The 20,130-nt window shown below is 48.3% G+C and overlaps 1 protein-coding gene across 3 annotated transcripts in view; it reads right to left on the reverse strand.

Moving 5' to 3' along the window:
- The window catches only part of GNG12 (G protein subunit gamma 12), a 110,734-nt gene that overhangs the window by 48,126 nt on the left and 42,478 nt on the right, over positions 1 to 20,130 (reverse strand). For all 3 annotated transcript variants that reach the window (XM_044748940.2, XM_044748932.2, XM_044748937.2), the window contains exon 2: positions 14,374 to 14,426. The gene's annotated coding sequence lies outside the window, so the exon portion shown is untranslated. The remainder of the gene's footprint in view (positions 1 to 14,373; positions 14,427 to 20,130) is intronic.

Genomic DNA, 20,130 nt, shown 5'->3' on the forward strand with positions numbered 1-20,130 from the left:
ACACTGAAATGCATCCGCTCTGCCATTCGAGGGGCTATTTGAGATTCTGGCTTTGTCGAGTAGCAGAAGGCACAAAGGCCTCCCCTGCCAAGGCTCCTGAGGCGGGGCCGCTGGCTCCGCAGAGGACAGAAACGTGGCGCTTGGTGGAATCCAATCCCAGAAGTCACTCTCAGAGTTGCGAACCTTGTGCAGCCTGTCCTCCATCCTGGAAAAGAGCTGAGCATGCGCCACACAGGACATCACTGAGATGAGGGCCCCTGGAGCTGCAGGGTGTCCCGGGTCCCCCTGGGTGGGAACAGAGCTAGGGGCTCAAACCCACGCTTGGCTCCAAAGTCCATGTGCACAAATCCTGAGACACCTGCCTCCTCCCCAGGGCACCTCCTTTCCAGTTACAAGACATTCCCACCACACTCTGGTAGGACATCAGTTCAACGCTCTCCTTGGTCTTTTTTTTTTTTTTTTTTGCTTTGTCCGTCTGCTATTTGGCCAACCCCGCCACCTAGTGGTCAGTCGAGCACAAACACAGGTCTTCTCAAGACGGGAGACGGCCCACACCACACTCAGGACAGGAGGGACCTAGCATCCAAGAGGCGGAAACAGAAATGAAGCAAGTTGCCTGAAGTCAGAGAGAAGGACGCCGATGTGGAACAGCCAGGACCTTAGTGTGAGGACATGGATCTGATCCAGACTCTGCCTAAATTGTACCCTCAGCAAGAAACTTCAATCAATCATTCAACAAACATCGATTGAGCACCTATTGTGAGCCTGTCACTGCACCAGATGGTGGGGACATGACAGTAAGTAGGAGGGCAAGTCTCTATCTTCACAGCCAACCAGGAGAGGAAGATAACTCAACAGGGAAGCAACAGCATCACTAGTGAATAGGAATTAAGGACTCTGTGCTGCCAGACACGGCGCCACGAGCCCGGCGCACTCACCCACGCCATCTGCAAACAATCGCATGAGGGGGCACAGGTACTACTCTCGCTTTGAAACGAGTAGGAGAACACTGAGGCTGTGACTAATGACTCAGGGCTCGCACACGTTTCTAAGTTTCTGAAAACGAGCTTGTTGGACCAGACACTAAAAGATTTCCAAGGCCTCTTTCCGGCTCGGTTTCTCTTTACTTGTAGGATTTTCAGGGTAGAGCTTGGAGCAGAAAGCAGGGCTGCTGACCACGAATCCAGTGCTTTCTCTCCAGACACTGTGCTGATCAATGTTTACTAATAATGCCTAGTGGTTATCGAAGGCTTACTCTGTGCTCTGTGCTGAACTTATATCAGCTCATGCAACCCCCTCAACAACCTAGGGAGATCTTTAAAATGGAAATAATACTGAGGAACAAATCATGCCCTAAAGTGGTTAAAAAAAAAGTTCTCAGGATAAATGGAGAAGCTCCCAACCTAAGCCAGTTGTAGGATTCTCCACCCCTGCTGCCTCTGATCTGTTACGTGTGGATAAAGATACTTATGCATGGTGTCCTCAGGCCCTCACGAAGGGAATGGATAAAGGGCCCAACCAACGATGGTTCAAAGGCGTTGCTGTCCAGGGAAACAGGAGCACATTTCTCAACAATGTTGCCTTGGGGTAACTCTGGGACTCCAGAAACAGCCACCGAGCTTGAGAGGCCAAGTGTCGGGCAGACTCGACCCCCTGCTTGTATTTATGATTCTAAATGAATACAGCCCATTCCAGCAGTTCCACTGAGTCCACCAGAGATCAGCAAACTCTCCAGCACGGCACTGCCATCGCCCTTTATTCTGCCCTCCCTGGGGTAGCTACACAGCATCCGCCTTCCAGGGCGAGGGCAATCAGGCAAAGCCCACAGTGAATCTGCAAGCGGAGCCCTGAGTTCCTGGGGAGCCTTGCTCCAGAGCCACGGGAAGACCCTCCTGCTGCTTGGAGCAGGACCACCGCCCCCTACACCTGCAAAAGCAGACCCTGCAAACCCGGAGCTCCCCAGGTCTTGTAAAGGTCTTCACGTCCCCAGCCATCTCCAGAAGGATGCTCCAGGGGGCCACGGGAGAACATGCGTGAGACATGCTGCAATGCTGAGCCTAGGATGCTCGGCTGCCCTTGTCTGAAGGGCAAGCTCTCACTTCATGCGGTAGGTCTACATCCAAGGCCGCCTTGCTGACCACCACCCCTGTCCATCTGTCGTAGGAACTGTGACACTCGTAGTTCCCAGCACAGGATAGTGATCAGCAATTTGTTTGTCTGTGGACTTCAACACCCATCCTGACACACTCAGGACCTAGCACCGTGTCTGGATCGCAGAGGAGCTGACTCCTGAAGAACTGGAAAGTAAAACAAGGAATTCCAGGGCTGGAAGAGGCTGAAGAAGTCCTCTCGTTTAAACCCCTGCCTGATATAGGATTTCTCTCAAAATAGCATTAAAAAAAAAAGTTAAAGGGGCCGGCCTGGTGGTGTAGTGAAGTTGGTACATTCCACTTCAGCGGTCCAGGGTTCGCCAGTTCGGATCCTGGGCGCAGACCTACACACCATTCATCGAGCCACGCTGAGGCGGCATCCCACGTACAAAATAAAGGAAGACTGGCAACAGATGTTAGCTCAGGCCAATCTTCCTCATCAAAAAGAAAAAGTTTCAGAAAGCATATGTGTGTATGTGTGCGTACATGTGTATAGAGATGGCGTCTTTCTATTACAAGGGGGGCACAGTGGTAAAGACGCAAAGAGCAAGATTCATTCGGATCTTCTTTCTTTGAGAATTAGCCACCATCTTTTTTTAGAAGTCTTTTTTTCCACCTTATTTTTCAACAAATACATGGTATTTAGAGAAAAATGTGTAAAATATATTAACGTGGAAAATACAAGTTAACATGTTGCTGTATTTCTCTCTGATCTTTTCTCGATGAGTTTTTAAGTAACTGAAATCACATTCTATTATACAATTTTATATTTTGCTCCTTTTCAGCAATGGGGTCTCTGATTATACACTCTTCATAAGCATCATGTTTTAAAACACTTTTTTTTGAGGAAGATTAGCCCTGAGCTAACATCCACCGCCAATCCTCCTCCTTTTGCTGAGGAAGATTGGCTCCGAGCTAACATCCGTGCCCATCTTCCTCTATTTTGTATGTGGGATGCCTGCCACAGCACGGCTTGATAAGTGGTGCATAGGTCCATGCCCAGGATCTGAACCGGTAAGCCCCAGGCCACCTAAGCAGAGTGCAAGAACTTAATCACTATGCCACCAGGCTGGCCCCTTTAAAACTTTTATTTTTATTTTTATTTTTTTTTAAAATTTTATTTTTTCCTTTTTCTCCCCAAAGCCCCCTGGTACATAGTTGTATATTCTTCGTTGTGGGTCCTCCTAGTTGTGGCATGTGAGACGCTGCCTCAGCGTGGTCTGATGAGCAGTGCCATGTCCGCGCCCAGGATTCGAACCAACGAAACACTGGGCCGCCTGCAGTGGAGCGCGCGAACTTAACCACTCGGCCACGGGGCCAGCCCCTTTAAAACTTTTATTTTGACATAATTTTAGTCTTAGGAAAAATTGCAGGAATACTATTAAAGAATTGTCTGATACCCTCCAACCAGGTTTGGATTCCTCAAATGTCAATATTTTACTATATGTACTTTAATCCCTGCACGCAGCCCGAGCGAGCGAGAGAGAGAGAGAGAGAGAGAGAGAGAGAGAGAGCGCGCGCGCGCGCGCGCGAGAGAGAGAGAGAGAGAGAGAGAGAGAGAGAGAGAGAGAGAGAGAGAAAGAGAGAGCGCTGCAGATGTGATGTACTTTTACCCTTAAATACTTGAGTGTGTATTTCCCACAAGCAAGGAGTTCTCTTACACGACCACATTACTAATGATAGAGACTATTGTCTCATCTACAGCCTTTTTCAGATTTTAGCAAATGTCCTAATAATGTCCTTTACACTAAAAGAAAACCCCAAATTCTACTGCATTCAATTATCCTATCTCTTTAGTCTCCTTTAATTGGGGACAGTTCCTGAGTCTTCCTTTGTATTTCACGATCCTCACATTTTCACGGGGGAAGGCCAGCTATTCTGCAGACCGTCTCCCTGGTCGCACTCAGGTTCTGCACTCTTGGCTCACAGACGTGAATACGAGTCCACTTTACCTGGGCATTTCCTTATTGCAGAATCATGTGCTGTTTTATAATTTTGTTTTAATTCCAAAATGAAGCGCACTCTCTTCCTATCAACTACCTATCTATTGGCTTTTCTCCATTAAGTTGTCTGTTTAAGGCTGTTGATACAATATCAGAAACTTTTTCTAAGATACTCATGGTCAATGTGCAGTCCCACAGTTGACAAGAGCATCCGCTGGGCCTCCAGCCTACTGGTCTCGCAGACTGGCATATCATAAGATATATTTTAATTTAGAAAGAAATAATATTGCACTGCTGTCTTAGTAGACTCCATCTTAAAGTATGGTGATGAGGGTGTTACTCCTCTCAGGATCCTGAATACATTCGTTTGCTCGCTTCTTCCTTCATTCAGCAAACGTTTACTGAGTGTCTACTCTGGCCGAGTGTTCTTCGAGGTGCTGACATCAGGCTCTCACATAAAGAAATAAACAAGATCGTGCAGGCTGTGCTAAGGGCTATGAAATATCCCAGGAGCCAGAGGAGCCAGGGGAGAGCGTGGCACTTGGAGAAAGACGACGGAGGGGCGTGGCTGCAGCTGGGGAGCACAGAGGGCCAGGCTCAGCACTCACCACGACGCTCCATCAAAATGTCCGCAAACCACAACCTGTCCTAAGAGCCCGACGCCCTGTCCCGCCCTGTCCCCAGGACCCATTTCTACAGCCTGCCATGCCCTTCTCCTTCCTGCCCGTCCTACTCAGCAGAGTCTGAACTTCAGCGTGTCACAATTTGCGGATAATAATGAGAGCCTGAAAATGCCCTGAAATTAGAGGGAATTTACAAACCGCTCTGCGGCTGCTCAGCCTTGCAATTACCTGAACATCAAGGACTCACTGATGGGTCAGGCTGTCTCAACATCAGGTTAATGGCCACTTTCAGCAGTGGAAAGGGGACAGACGCCCAAGAAGAGGGGAAGGTACGTGTGTGTATGTGTGTGTGTGTGTGTGTGTCTGTACTCCTCCAAATAACAGGGGTGTGGGGGGGTGGCTGCAGACGCAGGCAAGGAGGTTGGACAGCCACAAAGCAGAGCAACCAGTGTGTGCTGTGGCCAGAGACTGGGCCAGCAGGAATCCCAGCTCCGCGGGCCATTCCAGCCTCTGGCCTCTGTCCAAGTGAGTCAAAGGGCAAGAAATGAGATGAGGCCCCCAGAAACTAATCCTGGGGGAAATATGTGCCCCGCTCCACAAGAAAGCCTCTTTGGTGCTTAGGACGATTGGTTTCCATACACCGGGGACAAAAAGCAAGCACAATACCGTCAAAAAATGTTTTTTCTTACATAAAAATGGCACGAGATAAAAAAAGATAAAACATATAAAAATATGATCAATCATCCTTAGACACCCCTGTCAAATATTTTAAAAATTCCCAATAACATACAAGATGTGTTTCCTTTCACATCCTTCTTCTGGGGAAAACAGCCCCCAGTAGGGAATTAATGTGATGCGTGCGTACCAGCCACTCAGCGATGTTGTACCCTCAAATTGTGAAGGGTTTCTGAGAACAAAGAGAGGAAAAACCCCAAGTATTAAAAGCGTCACTAATATAAACACCGCTGTTGTGTCCTCCACTTGGGGAATGAAGATCCAGAACAATGAGATGATAAACATTCATCCAGGGACACCAACTACCGCTGGGTGGACAACAGACAGCGGACGAGTTTTTATTAGGAAGGCTCTTATTACAGGAGATACAACAGATGCTAAACAATCGGGTCAGATCTGGTATTTAAAAGGAATTGAGTACTTCACAGAGAATTAACAAAGAATAAGGGTGTCAGGATAACAATCATATTTCAACAGAAGATGAAACACATGGAAGGTCTTTATAGTTCAACCATTATCCTTCTAAGTCCGTTTTGCATTTTGCTTTAAAACACATACAAAAAGCGTAGGCAGGAGGAGTGAAATAATTATTTCCTAGTCAGCCCCACTGTGACTGAGAGCTACTCCCCAGTGTTTAGCAGCAGGTGTAAACAGGCAGATAATTCAAACCTGCAGGACGAAACCACAGACGTCAACGCGGGCACCGGTGAGATGGAGTCTGTAAGCTGGAATCACAAATAGATATCCAGTCGGTGGTGGAAAATTCCCATCTTCTGGTTGGTTTCGTGTCTCTGCCACAACCTCAAGGGGTGCAAGGAGGCTCCAGACTGGTAAGGATTTGCCATAACTAGCACTGGTGGCAGAGGTTTGGTAGGTGTGACCCTTAAACCTGGCGGCCTTTTACCCACTTCAGTCTTTACAAATATAAAGCATTTAAACCCTAAGTTTAGAATGACTGTTTCAAGGCAAAAACCAACCAACCAACCAACCCACCCCCAAAACCCAAACTCCTGAAGGACCCAGCCCCTTTCAGGGTCCTGACTCATCACAGGCGGACAGTTTCTTTCCAGAAGACGAGGACGCCTTAGATGGCTCGCTGTAAACAGTTCTCTAGTTCTCCTCCAGGGGGCGAAGTTGGCCAGCATTTCACTGAAAAAGGAGAGCCTCGAAACTTGGATTTTCGCACAGCGCTAGAAAGACATCCGCGTCCAAAAAGGGCCTTTCCCTCGCCCGCCTCTTCTCACTCCATTTAGTTCTGACTGACACGCAAAGCCCTCCAGCCGCTTCGTGCAATGAGAGGGAAGGGATGTGAGGAAGGGGTGAGAGAGAGACTAGCCCTGTAGGTTGGCTGGTCCGTCCACCTAAAACTTGAGCTCGGTGATGGTTTTGCCAAAGCTGATACAGTCTCGAGCATATTCTTTGGGAGAATTTTCCACTGAGTCTGTGCCGGCCAGCTGATGCCTTGCTCAGGCTCCCTCCTAACCTCGCCTTTGCAGGGCCCTCCTCTGGGCATCCACAAGCCGCTGGGGGTCTCAGTGCCCGCCCCTCCTTCCCGCAGGAACTGTGGGACCTCTCCACCCATCCAGGAAGGAGCCCAGACAGCAATCCTTCGTGGGGCCTCCCTCCACCTCACTTACAGGGTCAGGAGTGAGCTCAGGTCCAGCCCAGAGGAGGACACACACAGGGGCAGAGCTTATTCCTGAGTGAGAAGCAAACTGAAGTTGCAGCGTCGTGGGGACCTCAAAACAAGGCAGAGGGAAAGACCCAGAGGGGGTGACAATTCTCCCTTCTTAGGGACAGATCCAGTTTTTATGGAACCTGAGCCTTAGATGATTTGGGGGCCTCTTTAGGAAAAGAATACAAAATTCAGACAACCACATTAGCTACGGGGCATCGGAAGGGGTCCTGGGCAATGAAAGACCCTGAAGCTTAAGCTTTGTAGCATCACCAGATCCGGGGGCGGCCCTGCAGATGACTGGTGTGTTGGCAAGGGGCTCCGGCAAGTCTGGTGCACAGAATGCACCGGATGGTCCCCCATGGCCATGTGGTTCGGCCTCTGCGTCCGAGAGCAGACTGAGGAGCGGGGAGTCGGAGAGCGCGGTGGCCAGCCCGGAGCCCTACCGCAGGTCTGCTCCCTCTCCATCCCACCCCAGAGCACGGCAGACGCTCAGTAAGCCCCACTGACCGACCGACTAGGTGGCCCTGCTGCCGTGCCACCGGCCCATCCCTCCTTACGGCTGCACCGCTTCCCTTTCCTCTGGCTTCCCAGCCACGAGTCAGGCCTCCGTGTGAGGACAGACTGCTCCTGAAAGGGCTGTCCACAGGGACGAGCCAGTCAGACTGACACAAGAGCGGGATTCCTGCTCACCCGGATAACCCGCCCCCGAAGGCATCCAGGTCCGAGTTACACAAACTGCAACATCCCTCCAACAACTGTCGTCTGCATCCCACGAACCCTGCACCTGGCACAGCACGGGCACCTGGCCAGTGAGACGAAGGGCCTGGAGGTCCATGGCTCAGGACTGCCCACTGCCCCAGGGGCACCCCAGGAAAGAACTGCTCAAGGGAACACCGCAGAGCCTGTTAAAGGGGACACACCTCCTGGGTCAGGAATCCCAGCACTGCCAAGGGCAGCTCTCCACTCCGCCTGACCAGGCCTCGGCCCCCGGCTGGGGTCACCCTGTTGGCTCAGGCCCTGCCTTCTCCTCCTCCTCCTCCACGGGAAGGTCACATCTCCTTCCAGGATCTCTGCAGGCTCCTCAAAGGTGCCCTCCATGCCAGTCTTATTGGGAAAGCCCAAAATAAGCTCATCTAAAGCATCCGGCTGAATATAGCTCTGTTTGCATATTTTCACAGTCCTTGTAAAAATAACATATAAATTTCTCCTAATCTAGCGGCAAAATCTTAACCAGGAAATGAGGTGAGGCCTAAAAAAATGGAAAGTTGTCCCATTTGGTAATGCAGCTTGCTTTCGTGATATGCCACAGTGTGGTACTGAAAAGCAAACCAGCTACGGCAGGTTCCTGTTCTTTCTTGCACAGAACAGTGAGAACAACTTCTTACCTCTAAGAGTGTCTTCATAAAGCTGTTTATCACAAGGACAGAAGTGTTCTTCAAATTCTTATCTGTAAAATGGAGCTAATCTTGTGGCCAGAAAATAATGGCCACCATTATTTGGGTGCTTCCTGTAAGCCTGTCGTAGATTATTGTACTTAATCTCCTCAACAACCCTGCACGGTAAGATCCTCATTTTATTGACACGGAAATTGAGGCTTTAAGAGTAAGTGACTTGCTCAAGGTCACCCAAGTTTTCAGTGATGGATCTGAGGCTGGCAGGTTGAGACTCATTTCCAGCCCCTGGGTCATGCTGCCTCTGCAACCAAAAAACACTTTGTACCCTCTAAAGAACAAATGACCTTTGCAAGATAGCCATTTTTTTTAAAAAGCTGGTAGTTGCACATATTTTGTTTCTTTCTCAAATTCCTGTTTGATTAAAAAACATTTGCTGCAGGGGCTGGCCCCATGGCCAAGTGGTTAAGTTCATCCGCTCCACTTCGGCGGCCTGGGGTTTCACTGGTTCGGATCCTGGACACGGACATGGCACCACTCATTGGGCCATGATGAGGCGGTGTCCACATAGCACAACCAGAGGGACCTATAACTAGAATATACAACTATGTACTGGGGGGCTTTGGGGAGAAGAAGAAAAAGGAAAAAAAAAAAAAAGAAGAAGATTGGCAACAGATGTTAGCTCAGCTGCCAATCTTAAAAAAAAATAAATTTTGCTAGAGAACTGGGCCACTTGTTTTTAAGGCTTTAAGTTTTTTAGAAATTATCACAACTCTCACATGAAGGTAATGATAAGAGCTACCATTTACTGATCACACAGCACGTGACAGGCCACTGTGCTGAATTCAGCACATGCCTTGGCTCCCTTAATACAGTTATCTTGTAAGTCAAACGGCATCATCTCCTTTTAACAGACGAGGGAACCGAGGCTCAGAGAGGTTAACCCACTCTCTCCAAAGCGTCTCAGTAGCCGGAGAAAGGTCTGAGCTCTAGTCTGTCTGCCTATATACCATGCCACCCCCTACAGTAAAACGCACACTGATAGAAAAGATGCTTTAGCTGACAGCCTGTCAGCTGTTCCCCATATCTGGACCGTCAAACGGCCAAATGGAAACCACTATATTCTCTCAGGCCAAGAGAAGAAGACAGACGAGCCATGCCAGCAAGTCCAGCTCTGTCCTCCCAGCCTCTGCCTCCAACATCTCCTGGGGCTACGGGGAGGGCAAGTGGGGGAGTGCGCTCCATCTGCCATCTTTGTAAACAGCCAGTAAAAATACCATAAGGACATAAACCAGGTTCACCTCTGACACGTAATGCTGAGTGCCGCCAGGGGAACCAGTCCATGATGGAACTACTTGAAATGCATTTAATGCATTCTTAGGCCACTGTCCCCAAAGTGACTCCACCTTTAGCTGACCCAAGTGTCTCGCTGGCATGTGCCCCTTGCACCCCTGAGAGGCTGCCTTTACCACGGGGTGGGCAGCCTAAATGCAGAGTCACCTGCTTGTTACAGGATCCTCCATCCCAGTGGCCCAACTTGCACATGACGAAGAGGGCGTGTGAGCAGAGAGGCCGGGTTCAGCAGGCTGGGACCGGAGGAGGCAGGGAAACCTGCTGACTCCGAAGGACACGAACATAAAAGAAAAACTGCAAAGAAGTGTGTGGGGGGGGTGTCTTCGGAGAGCAGTAGGACCCACTCTGCAAAGCTTGATTTTGCAGAGTTCACACACTTTGGAGGGAGTCCTGAACAGAAGGCACCCGTGAAGCATGGCAGATCAGCCCTCAGATCAAAGGAAACCAGTTAGGGCCATGATCGTGAGGAATGGTGACTGAGCACAGGGTGTGCAAATACTAGCTTTCTGCTGGGGTTACAGGAAGGGCGCTTAGTGTGGCAGTGAGAAAACCTAGCCAGAGACAAGGTCCAGGGCCTCCCTTTGGTCTTAAGAACAGGTGTTGGGGAATCCTTGCCCCCAGGCAGGTTTTTTCAGGTTCACACGCTTCCGACCCCATTAAGGGGGCCACAGGAGCAGCATCTTTCCAACCACTCCAATTACCTGACAATCTGAATGGGACGTTCGGGAGGGAGGGAGGGAGCTCCCTGTGCCTGGAGAGGTTTCAAGCCCAGGATGAAGGACCACTTTTAGGGGTGCTGAAGAGGAGTTCCTTGCACTGGGCCAGGGGTTAACAGTTACCGAGATAAGATGCTAAAGTGGAAGTTTCTACTGAGGCATCAAAATGCAACAGATGGGAAATTCCACAGCAGGAGGCCAGACCGTTATGTGGAAATTTCTAAGAAGCCAACCCAGCCAGCTCAGAGATCTGTCAGGAGGATAGAAACAGGTCAGGACAGTGAAACGTGATGAGGATTCTGGGTGAAGACTCCTCGGAAGTGCTCTGAGTCCCACCCTCCTCAGGTGGGTGGGGTGAGAGGTCAGCCTTTCCTCTCAAGCCTAGAGCAAAGCATCTCAAAGACAACATCTGGAGGGCTTGCCATGTGTCTCCTAGAGCTTGCGGACCCGTAGGTGACACCTGCCTGAGGAACCAAACTGTGAGGGGGCGGCTACAGCCGCCTAAGGAGGAGAGCAGAAGACTGTGTTGGGTAAGGCCTGCCCCCTACGCCCCTGGGTGGTTAAAGGAATGTGAACCCAGGACACCAAGAATGCCAGCCGGGGTCTCCAGGTGCTACCCACGAGGGCTACTGTTGTCCACTTGTGGGACTCTTCTTCTGGTTGATAACTTTAATATTCATCACACCAGCTAGTGTCTGGTTGGTGGCAGCACTGGTAAGATGAACTATGAGGAGCAGGGGGGTGGTATAAGAATAATGTTAAGCCTAGACTTTTTGCAGGAATGTCATAGGATGAAAAAACTTTAATTCAGTAAGCATTATTGTCAGAGAGGAGCCCAGAATTCCATGAAGACTTCCCAGGAATAGGAATTTCCTTTTGGGCTTTATTTTCACTTAGATCAGGTTTATTAGAATTATTCTGGTTCCAAGTAACAGAAATCCAACTTAAACTAGTTTCTTGACTTACATGACTAAAATTTCCATTCTGGCCTGGGCTTTAGGCATAGCTGTATCCAGAGGTTCATGAGCTATTATTAGGCCGTTATTCTTCATTCTCTCCATCTGCCGCCTCTTCTTAACACTCTGAGCTTCATTCACAGGCAAGCTCTCCCTCATCATGGTGCCAGAGGTGGCCATCAGCATGATTTCTCCTCTCAGAGATGAGTACATTTTAACTAGGTATTTTGAAGAGGAAAAGACCAAAGAACTAGTTCACTAATGACGGGATAGGCTGTAATTATGGTACCGATGCAACCGAATGGGGACTTCCTGTAAATCTCAAATTCTGTGCAGAGAAGTTAGCACAGTGCCTGGCACACAGTCAGCATTCAATAAACGGTAGGCACGAATTAGGACTATCGTTGCTGTCATGCTTCATCCCACCACCATCACCACTCCACTACTCAGTGCCCATTCCTGTGTCACCACCGTGACTACCACCACGGAGGTAACTGCTCCTTTCTGAGCACTGGCTGGCCGCAGACCCACAATCAATCAATGCATTTTGACTACATTTTATGGTTTATAAGCACTGGCACATACATCATCCTTTTTGATCTTCTTGGCAATCCTTGAGTTAGATATCATTCCCATTTTATGGATGAGGAAACTGACGCTCAGAAAGGTTGAGTTTACAAGGTCCTAGAGCCAGAAAGTTGCAGAGCCTGACCTCAAACCCAGGTCCCATATAAATCTCTGGTTCTTTCCATAACAAATGGTTGCCAACTGCATAGCAATCATATCAGAACCATCTGGGTGCTTTAAGATTCCTGGGGTCCACCCCAGACTTACTGAATGTGGACGGCTCAGTGGAAGCGACCATGAGCATGTACTTCAACAGGTGCCTCGTATGATCCTGAGGAGCTGCTGGTGGGTGACCAGATGCACTGTCCTTGCAGCTTCCCAGCTGACTGCGCACCTGCTGTTCTGCAGGCCCTGTGCTGACACTGCAAGGAAGGCACAGGTAGCCTCTGCTCTCACAGCGCTGGCAAAGCCGTGGAGGAAGAAAGACGAGCCACAGTGAAGACGAGCGAATCACAGAGGCTGTGTCTGGCTCTGAGGAGTTCAGGGCAGGGATCTCAGATAGAGGAACAGGCAGGGCAGGCCACGTTATGGAGAAGGAAGATTCTCCTGGGCCCTGCTGAATGGGAAGGATTTCTGAGTAGAGAAGGGTGAGCAGCACAAGGTGTCCTCAAGAGAAATGGTAAATACACTAGTGTGGCTAGAATAAAAAAAATAGCAGGAGATGAGCAAGCGAGGACTGGGCCAGATAACAGAAGCGGAGAAGCCAGAGAGAGGAGCCGAGGCTGATGTGGAGGGTGATACAGAGGCACTGACAGTTTTAAGCAAAGGAGGCGCATCCTGGAAGCTGGACTGCAAGATGACTAGTGTGGCAATGCCGTGTGGAATGAAGGCAGGGCTGGACAGTGGGGAACCTGGAATTGGCAAGACCACCAGGAATGTGCTGACCTGGCGGAGACGCCAGGTGGCCAAGAGTGAGACCAGGACTCTAGGGCCTGTCAATCCCAGTGGGGTGAGAGGACGGGCTCTGAGACAGGAGTGGGACCTGAGTCCTCTCACTCTCCATGCTCTTTTCATTCGATCACAGCTGTTTTCACGTGACCCAGAAACACTGAATGGTAGGTTGTAAAAACGGCTACAGTTCCTCCCCTCCCTGTACCCAGCCTCCTTGCAATGTGATTCTGCAGCTCCTCTCACCAAGAGGTAGAATCTTTGTCTGTATCTCTTGACTTTAGGCTAGCCATATAGCTTGCATTAGCCAACAGAATGTGCTGGAAGCAACGTTGTGCCAGTTCTGAGCCTTGGCCTCAAGATGCTTCTGCTTTCTCTCTAGGTACCCTGCCCAACCGCCATGTGAACAAAATCCAGCATAGCCTGCAGGACGGTGAGACGCACGTCTTAGTCATTGTCATCACTCCAGCCAACAGCCAGGTGACCCCCAGAAGCAAAGGCTAGCTGACCTGCACCCACGGCTGACTGCAGACACATGGCTGGTTCCAGCTGAAACCAGAAGACTCACACAGTCGAGCCAGCCCAGCCGCAATCGTCAACCCACAGAACTGAGGGATAAAGAAATGATTGCTACTTTTGAGTCCCTAAATTTCGGCTCAAATTTCTGGCAGTAAATTTTGGGGAGTTATGCGGCAAAAGCTCACGGCTACACACTGCAAATGACAGCATCGTCACACAGCAGGGAGGGGCGCCACCCGAAGCCTCAGAAGCTTTTTCACTGAAAAATCACGTTACTGGCCTAGCTCTCAAGGAAGTTTTCTGCCATCACAGAACGGCTGTCTCACAATAATTGCATTTAGGTTCAAAGAGAGATGAGAGAAAAAACAGAGCAATAAGAAAGCCCTTATGTTACAGCCCTGAGTCAATTTTCATTACAACACACTGCAGCGACTGTCTGAATTCCTTGGCTGAAGGAACACTGTTGCTTTGGATACTGCTCGAAACAAGCGGACCATCAACAGGGGCCTGGAAATAGTTCATTACAAAAAAAAGTTTTTATTTTAATAGTATTTGGCGTGTAATCGTAGATCTTTTCCCTGACCACATTCTTAGCAAAAGAACATGGATTGATCTGCTTTTTTTTTTTTAAGGCAAAGAAACATCTTAAATCATTTCAGAGAGAAAAAAAAAGTGTGAATAAATAGACATTTAATCATAGGACTGTTAGGAATGCATCTAACTGAGAAGCGTGAATACCATTTCAAAAATAATGTCAAATAGTCACTTTGTTTTAAAAATGAAAGAGCACTTACCAGTAAGACTTTGTGTGGCCCACCGTTATCAGGTTTTAAGCGATGAAACGAATCTGAAATAGAATTAAACAAACATTCTATCAGTAAACCACGTTTGGAAAGGATGTGCTTTCGATCCCAAGTGACTGCCATAATGTTGAGTAATTTATTCTTTTGGTTAAAGATTAGCAAAGCTTTTTCTGGCTCCTGATGGAAGAGGGAGAGTTTCTCGCCTACATATTTCAACTTCCTGAACAGAGAGCATTCTCTCATCTACTTCAGGGCGTGCTGAAAGGCTGAGGCCAGTATAACTATAAATGGTAGTGTTTTCGTCCAAACCTCTCCAAGTCAGCAGAAGCCTCCCCTCTGACGGCTCTTGCCTTGGTCCCTTGACCCGCTTCTGCTAGGAGCAGGCCATGGCTTCCTTTGTGGAGCCCATCAAAAAGCAGATGCTCCAGCATGACTTAAGAGCAACGAGAGGAGCACACAAGGCTTTCCAACCGTGGCCACCTGATCACAATAAGCACACGTTTTTGTTTTACCGATAACAACGAGCCTAAGGCAGTGCAGCTCAACACAAATATAATGCAAGCCACATCCACAACTTTAAATGTTCTAGGAGCCAAGTTAAAAAAGCAAGAAGAACAGATGACATTAGTTTTAAGAATATATTTAACCTAAATTATTCAGAATATTATCATTTCAAAGTGTAACCAATATAAAAAATTATTGAGACATTTTACATTCTTTTTTTCATACTAAATCTTCAAGACCCAGTCCATCTCAACTCGGGCTAGCCACATTCCAAGCGGTCAACAGCCACAGCAGCTAGCGGCTGCCACACCTGACAGCACAGTCCAGGGAACCGGTTCTTGGCCTTCAGGTACTGGCAAGGCTCCAAAGTGGGTCAAACGCAGATGGAGATTTTATTCATCTATTTTCCCGCTCCTAGGAATCTACCATTCCCCCACTTTATGATGTCATTTAGTAGAAGTAACAACATAATAATAGCAAATATTTACATAGCACTTACTATGTGCCAGAAACCGTTCTCGTTATGTTCCTCTGTTGCCTCAATTAATCCTCACGATAACTTCAGGAGGTGAGTATACCATCATTCCCGTTTTATAGTGAGGAAACTGAGGCACAGAGAGGCTAAGCAACTTACTCAAGGCTGTAAGATAAAGACAGAGCTGGGATTCTAATCCGCAGAGTCTGCCCCCAGGGCCCAGGCCCGCAGCCCCTGGGCTCTCGATTAAATCTGAATGGCTCCAAATAAGATGATCCCTCTCAGTTTTAATTATAACCATCAAGTATCTGGAGGCCGCTCCCATGATACGTGGTCAGATAAGAGCAGTGACGGCAGATGTGTTAGCAAATGAAATTAAAAACAACAAGTGGCAGGGTGAGAGCACCGAAAACCACAGGCAGACCTGGGGTCACAAAGACTGTGCTGGGTCTGGGGGCCTGTTCGGACAATCCAGGTGGGGGTGCAGGGGAAGTTAACACGGGTCTTTGGAAAATCTTGTCTCTGTGGCTTTCTGAGGGAATGGTCTACCACTTTCATCCGATTTGCAAAGGGGTCTGTAAGACAGACACCTCTGTATCCTTCTCAGCAGCGGCAGGGGGTAAGAGGAAGGATCAGGTAGAAAAGAATTAAGAAAACACATCCTTTTCACTTTATCAATCTCTGGTCTCCAAAGAAATCACACCTAGTGAGAAAAGTCAGGTCCACACTCAGAACTGCCTGCCCAAGTCTCAGAAGGAGGCGGGGGGTGGCGGGGGGGGGGGGGTGACACTGTTAGAATCAGCAGGCCGTGGCTGCGGCCACTGGGGACGCTGCTGGCCAATCTGGCTAGTGGGCCCTGGGCCTGCTGAAAGTCCTGTGGGGCTTCCTCTAGACTGTAGGATCAATTCCAAGTCCCACAGGCCCAGCGATTTCCGGCCTTCCCCCTTCCTGGGCGCTCCCACAGGCCTCTGGTCCTTTAGCCATATAGACCTATTTACAGGTCCCTACTGCCCCCCGCTCGCTCATGCCTCTGAGCCTCTGCAGAGTCTGTTCCTCCTGTCAATCATGTTCTTCCCTGCAGGACGAGCCTGTCTTCAAGTCTTAGGTCAGAAGTCACCGCCTCTGGGGAGCTCTGTGGACCCCCTTGGCTGCCTTAAGGAAAAGTCTGCAGTAAGCGTAGGAAAGTCATATTCACTCAGTTCAATCAATAAACGTATGCTACTGCTACAGCTGCTAACAATGAATCGGACTTCCAGGGAGCTGTGTGCCGGGCACTGCTTCCCACGCTGGACGTGCTCCTTAGTCCTTTCCGTAACCACAGGAAGCAGGTGCTACTCTTACCCCATTTAGCAGGTGAGCAAACCGAGGCACAGAGGGGAAGTCAGCAGCCTTGGGTCAGACAGCTTGTAAGTGGCAGAACCAGAGAGTGAGCCCAGACAGTCTGGTTCCAGAGGCTGCCCCCTTAATGGCTCACCCCCCCGCCCCCTGGCTCCGCGCCGTCTGCTCTCTGTCCCTACAGGTGGCTCCTGTGTTTCACTTGGTCTCTACTGGTCTCTCTGCCCACTTGCCTGCAGAATCTCTGAAGGCTGAAAATGCGTCTAACTCATCCTGGTCCTTCTGGGAACTAGCAAGGTGTTCAGTATACAGTAGATGCTCAATGAAGGCACACACAGTGAAACAGCGGAACAGCACTGGAAGGATACAGGACAGGGCTATAAACTTGCGCCTAATAAAAACACACCAGGAGAAAGAGTCTCCGAATATGCACTTCAACAGGCAAGCCTGAACTCGTCTAAATCCAGCCAGTGCTGCGGGCAGGGTCAGTTCCTAGGCCTGGTCAGTAGTAGAGGGACAAACACAACTCAAAGCTTAAGCGACTTGAGCCTGCCTCCAAGGCTGTCAGCTTCATTTCACTGTGAGCGTGGATCTAAGTCATAACCGGCCCACTGAAAGCCTTGGCTGGCCTCTAGAAAGGAGTGCAAGAAAAGACATTTTCCTTTAAAAAAAAAAAGTCAATATTCAACCAAGAAAAGGGACACAAAACTCTATTTCTTAGTTCTCTTGGTTTCAAATAGCTCAATATGAGTATATTCCAAACACCTTCTATTTATTTTATGAGTCACGTGTTGGAATCTCCTTTTGCTGTCTGGACAGCGCTTTGCCATTCTAGAGTTGCACAATATGTTTCTTTCGATTATTATCTAAACTCCCCTTAGATGGATATAAAAGTGACCTTGTAGGAGGACACTCTCCTCTTGCTCTAGCTGTAGGAAAGACAAAAGTTTCCAGATCTGGGACATACACAGACCTCTAGGGAGAAAAAGAGCTCTTCCTAGCTCACGTCAGAGATTCTATCAGGACCGTGGCCAGGCCTACCCACTCCTGGAGAAATGCAATTAGCCACAGCACGCACCCTTCCTACAGCATCCAGAATGTAAGGGAAACCGCCCCCTTCTCACGTGTACAGCTGTCAGCATCATCTCTGTTTTTAACAACCAAATCATAAATCTTTCTCTTGACTCTTGCTATCTCATCTCTTTCACGATAAACAATTATTGAGAGGTTTACTGAGTGCAAACTATGTGCCAGGCATGGTTGTTGGTGCTGGAGATACAGTAGTGAAGGAGGTAAACAAGGCTCCATATATGGGGACCCTCCCACTGTCATGGGAGACAGAAAATAAACAAGTATACAAAGAAGTAAATAAGATAACTTCAAACACTGGTAAGTTCTACAAATTTTTCCATACAAGCAGGCAGTGACGTGCCCTCCTGAAGAGTTCAATAGTGTCTCTTTGGCAGCTGTAGGGAGGAGTCTGGAAGAGGCCACAGTGGATACACAGATCAATGGCGACCAGTTATGAGGCCACTCAATTGTTCAGGTGAGCTATGCTGATACCTTGGCCTAGGATGGTAGCAGCAGAGATGGAGACAAGTGGATGGTTTCAGTACAGCTTCTGGAGGTAAAATAATTAGGAACTGCTGAGGAAGTGGCTGTGGGAGATGAGGGAGAGGAAGGGGTGGAGACAACACCTAGGTTTGGCTCAGGCAACTGGGTCAAGGATGGCTTTCCCCCATGGCAGGAAAGACAGGTTGAGAGAGGAAAGAAAAATCAAGAATTCTCATTTGACCTAGTTAACTTTAAGACATCCAAGCGGAGATGTCAAGAAGGCACTGAGAAGTCTAGAACTGTGCTGTCCAATACAGTAGCTACCCGCACAGGTGGGGATTTAAATTAAACGCAATTACAAACTCATTCCCCCAGTCACATGAGCCACATTGCAAGTGGTCAAGTAGACACAGAAGCTACTACTTTACTAAACAGCACGGGGATAGAATACTTCCACCCCCATAAAATGTTCTATTGGCAGGACTTCTCTAGAACGTCCATGATAACTTGCCACACTCCTTTCATTACTACAAAGTTTATTGCGATTATAAAACACAAAACTACAGCCCTGGGAGATCTTTAGCTTTGAATGGCGAGTGGATTCTAATCCGTCTCAACATATTTGTTCCCAGGTATATTTAATGCTCTAGAAAATAACATAACGCCGGCACTGAAGGAATAGGGTGAACACTGGGTTTATCGGCCTGGCTTCCAGATGTCTTCACCACCAATGACTTGCGATAAATCACTTAACTTATATTTCCCCACCTACAAAATGGAGCAAGATCCTGAAGAGACTATATTAAGTATGCTGGAGAATGTTTCCAGCTCTCAAGACACCTCCAGTGTTAACTCAAATGGCAAAATGGATATAAAAGGGTGTTTGAAACATATAAAAGAGCCTAGTGTAGGCCTGAAAGGTATATGTTCCACAAAGGTGAGGCAAAGCTCAACGAAACAGACCCTGTGCCTTGAGTCCATCACAGAAATCTGTGTGCTATCACATGCTGTCGGGGCTACTGACTATGAAGTCATGCTGGGTGTCAAAGAACGACGAATCAAGTCTTGAACCCCAACGGTAAAAGACAGTAGGAACCAAAATGGTGACATTTTGCCCCATTGTGCAAGGGCTTCTGGCCGAGGGAAGGGCACACCCTGAGCGCAGGAACTGGCCTACTTTCACCAAATGGTGCCATCCCATCATCTCCACCTTGAGAGTGGCTCCTGGCCGGAGGAGCCAGTCTGGGCTGTTCATGGGGAGAAACTCTTCTGCTTGGTCACCGTCCTCTATCCACAGAAAGTTCTAGAGACTTAACTTTTGCTTCTCATTGAGGAGCTGGTGGTATGTCTTCAACTCTTTTGTAGATAAGTTGGGGAGGAAAGTACCCTGATTATGCCACAGCTATGGAGAAATTATAAAAATACACATGTATTCCTATTTTGCCAACCTTTAAGAGAATATATACAAAATCAGAGTAAACAATTGAAATATTACACTCAACATATTTTTTTTCATTTTTCTATTGAAAGCACAATGGCGGGTTTTTTTTTCAACAAGTTTTAAAAGGATGGGAAGCTGCTTTGGAATTGACCCCTACCCCACTATCCCAGTGCTACCATCTATTTTTGCCTGTTTCCCTCCATAGACATAAGTGTTTTCACATGACCATGGCCGTAGTTTAATGCTATTGGTAGTAATCCTAGTGAAGCCTTTGGAATTGCATAGATCTGGGTTTGAATGTCGGCTCCTCAACTAATGAGCTGCAAATCCTTGGACAATTAATTCCTAAGTGTTGGTTTTCTAAAGTGTGAAACACCTTTAGTACACTGTTGCTGTAAGGATAAAAATGGAGAATGTTGGCACTCCATTATTTTCTTTT

Source organism: Equus asinus, chromosome 16, assembly GCF_041296235.1.
Source record: "Equus asinus isolate D_3611 breed Donkey chromosome 16, EquAss-T2T_v2, whole genome shotgun sequence".
In the NCBI taxonomy this organism is placed as follows: Eukaryota; Metazoa; Chordata; class Mammalia; order Perissodactyla; family Equidae; genus Equus; species Equus asinus.